The sequence below is a fragment of the Nycticebus coucang genome, chromosome X (genome assembly GCF_027406575.1).
Source record: "Nycticebus coucang isolate mNycCou1 chromosome X, mNycCou1.pri, whole genome shotgun sequence".
NCBI classification, from domain to species: domain Eukaryota; kingdom Metazoa; phylum Chordata; class Mammalia; order Primates; family Lorisidae; genus Nycticebus; species Nycticebus coucang.
Window position 1 is genome coordinate 23355058 of NC_069804.1, and position 3888 is coordinate 23358945.

Sequence of the window (3888 nt, forward strand, 5' to 3'; positions counted from 1 at the left end):
GAAAAAGAAGCGGAGAGTGGAAAGGTGGTTACCAGGGGCTGGAGAGGGTGGGTGTTAGGGACATGTTGGTCAAAGAATACAAAATTTTACTTAGACAGGATGAATAACTTCAAGAGGTCTATTATACAACACGGAAGCTATAGTTAACAACAATGTACTGCAATTGCTGAGACAGCAGATTGTAAATCTTCTCACCACAAAAAATGATAAGCATGTGAGGTAATATATATGTTAATTAGCTTGATTTAGCCGTTCCACAATGTATACATATTTCAGAACAACATGTTGTATAGGATAAACATATATAATTTTCATTTGTCAATTTACAAAATACATAGTAAATAAAAGAATTTTTTTTGAGACAGAGTCTCACTATGTCGCCCTTGGTAGAGTGCTCTGGCATCACAGCTCACAGCAACCTCAAACTCTTGGGCTAAGCAATTCTCTTGCCTCCGCCTCCCAAGTAGCTGGGACTACAGGCACCCGCCACAAAGCCTAGCCATATTTTTGTTGCAGTTGTCATTGTTGGTTAGCTGGCCCAGGTTGGGCTTGAACCTCACCAGCCTCAGTGCACGTGGCTGGCGTCGTAACCACTGTGCTACGAGCGCCAAGCCAGGCCTTTTTATTCTTAATCCAGTTTTTCCCTATCCACAGAGTCATTCTTCATAGTAAAAACCCCAGACATTCTCACCAGACCAGTTCATGTAATACTCTCTCTTTACCACTTACTTCATTATCATATGGTATTTTGCCTCAATATAATGTTATTACCATAAAGCAGGGCTGCACTGCCAGGGCACTTCGAGATTTTTATGCGCAATTCAGACTTCGTTTAATTTTACTCCATTAGATTCCTGCTGTGTCCTTGGCTTGCCTCACCTTTGCGAGCATTACAAAACTTTCCACAGTTCTATCAGCTGCTTCTTCCTGTTTTGTTCTCAATTTGGGATGTTTATTTCTTTTGCTTGATGTCTGTATGCTGAAAGAAATAAATAAGCAGAAAACATTTGTGGTTCATTCGAGCACAGGGGACAATCCAAATTTGTTCCATATGATGTTCTCGGACTAGGATTTGTAATGTCTTGTAATTGGTGAGTATATTTTGCCTTAAACTGTTATGTTGAATTATCACTTCTTTGAGCATATTTATTTAAATATATTTTGGGGCGAACAGTCGTTATGTCATAAAAAAGGAGTCTGTTCAAAAGGTGTGAGAATTTTCAAGAGCTGCTTTGCCAAATGTTAACTAAAGGGTCGTTATGGATCTGTCAGTCCGAGCAAGCGAGCAGGAGGGTGCAAGTCTGCAGGAGCAGAGCAATGCCGAAATCAAAGGAACTTGTTTCTTCAAGCTCTTCTGGCAGTGATTCAGACAGTGAAGTTGACAGAAAGTTAAAGAGGAAAAAGCAAGTTGCTCCAGAAAAACCTGTGAAGAAGCAAAGGACTGGTGAAACTTCAAGAGCTCTGCCATCTTCCAAACAGAGCAGCAGCAGCAGAGATGATAACATGTTTCAGACTGGGAAAATGAGGTACGTTAGTGTTCGGGACTTTAAAGGGAAAGTTCTTACTGATAGTAGAGAATATTGGATGGATCCAGAAGGTGAAATGAAAGCAGGAAGGAAAGGTGTTTCTTTAAATCCGGAGCGGTGGAGCCAGCTGAAGAACAGATTTCTGACATTGATGATGCAGAAAGAAAACTTTAAAATCCGAGCCATATAAAACCTGTACTGTTCTAGTTGTTTTAATCTGTCTTTTAACATTGGCTTTGTTTTCTAAATGTGTTCCAAGCTATTGTATGTTTGGATTGCAGAACAATTTGTAAGATGAACACTTTTCTTTTAATGTGCATTATTCAAAATGTTCTGAGAGAAACTAATTGTCAACATTATTAAGGAGGATTGCTTTGTGCCCACAACCCATATAAAATAATAAAATGTAAAACTACACAAAAAAGGGTCATTATGGAGAGTAGCTATGTACTATTTTGTACATGACATATATTATATAAAACAGTGCTATCATAAATATGGTTTGTGGAGTTGTGCCTATCAATGAACTCTTTGTTACTTGTCTGTGACAAGATAAACACAGAAATCGAGAGTGTTTAGAACTTTTATAACATTTGACTGAGTAATTTTGTCTGCTGCCTCTAACAGTAAGAAAAAATGGCTTTGTTATTTTAGATGGCATTGAAAATTTTTATTTTTCTAGTAATTTATTTTTAGTTTATTTTATAGAAATATCTGCAAACAATAGATTGGATTTTTTTTAAATTTACTCTTTCACTGCAGATGGTCTGAGCCACACTGATAATAGAGCACATTCTCTGACTTCGAGAAATCAAATTGTATAAAAATAATCTAATGAAAGCACATTCTTCTTCTGCCCCCGTTTCTTTTTTTTGAGATAGTGTCACGTCATCACCCTTGGTAGAGTGCTGTGGCATCCTTGCTCCTCAGCAAACTCAAACTCTTGAAGTCAAGTGATCCCTTTACCTCAGCCTCCCAAGTAGCTGGGACTACAGGTGCCCACCACAATGCCCAGCTATTTTTTTAGAGGCAGAGGCTCTTGCTCAGGCCAGTCTTGAACACAGGAGCTCATGCAATCCACCTGCCTTGACCTCCCAGAGTGCTAGGATTACAGGCATGAGCTACCACGGCTTATGCCCCTATTTCTAAATAATTACTGGTTAAAAAAGAAACAGAAATAAAATTTACAAAATAATTACAAGTGAACAGCAGCAAAACAGAATCTATCAAACCTTGTGCGATATAGCTAAGGTGGTATATCACACAAGGAAATTAATGTTTTAAATGCATATATTAAACAAGAAAATATTTATAATTGATAATCTAATTGTTCAGAAATGGTAGAGAATAGTTAGGGTACAGGCTCAGTACTTTTATCAATGAGTCCTCAAAATATAAAAACTTAAGTAAGTTACAATTATTTTTCCCATTCAGAAAATAGTCCTGTGGTAGGAAGGGTTGGCAGGCATTCATGCCAAACTCAGCATAAGTGTTTCATTTGCATTTCCAAAGCAGTAGTATCTGGTTGTCATCACCTTGCAGCCATCAGACAGTGGGAAAGAATCCAAGATGGTGTGTGAACAATTTTTTAAAAATTCAAGACCCTGAAGAGGCATGCAACACTTCTTCCTCTATTCCTTTGGTCAGAACTTGGTCATATGGTGACAGCTAGTGGCAAAAGGGATAAGAAAGTGTAGATTTTATTTATTTATTTATTTATTTTTGAGACCGGCTCATTTTGTTGCACCTGGTAGGGTGTCATGGTGTCATAGCTCACACCAACCTCAAACTCTTGGGCTCAAGTGATTCTCTTGCCTCAGCCTCCTGAGTAGCTGGGACTATAGGCGACTGCCACAATGCCTGGCTAGTTTTAGAGAGGGGGTCTTGCTCTTGCTCAGGCTGGTCTCTAACTCCTGAGGTCAGGCAATCTACCTGCCTTAGCCTCCCAGGCATGAGCCACTGCACCTGGCGAAGTGTGGATTTTAGTTTCAGTTATGTGTCCAATTAAAATTCCTTTACTGTAAAGGAAAGGGAAAAAGATATTGGGAAACAATTACTAATCTGCCATAAGCAACATATTTTTTTTTTGAGACAGAGTCTCACTTTGTCACCCTGGGTAGAGTGCTGTAGCATCACAGCTCACAGCAACCTTAAACTCCTAGGTTCAAGCAATTCTCTTGCCCCAGCCTCCTGAGTAACTGGGACTACAGGCACCTGCCACAGTGGCTGGCTATTTTTCTTTCTTTTTTTTTTTTTTTTTTAGAGATAGAGTCCCCCTCTTCCTCAGGCTGGTCTCAAACTCCTGAGCTCAAGCAATCCATTGGCCTCCGCCTTCCAGGCATGATTACAGGTGTGAGCCACT

The 3888-nt window shown here is 39.4% G+C and overlaps 1 pseudogene; it reads left to right on the top strand.

Moving 5' to 3' along the window:
* The first annotated feature begins 1069 nt into the window (after positions 1-1069).
* LOC128578382 (activated RNA polymerase II transcriptional coactivator p15-like) lies at positions 1070-1700 on the top strand (annotated as a pseudogene).
* The last annotated feature ends 2188 nt before the right edge of the window (positions 1701-3888 follow it).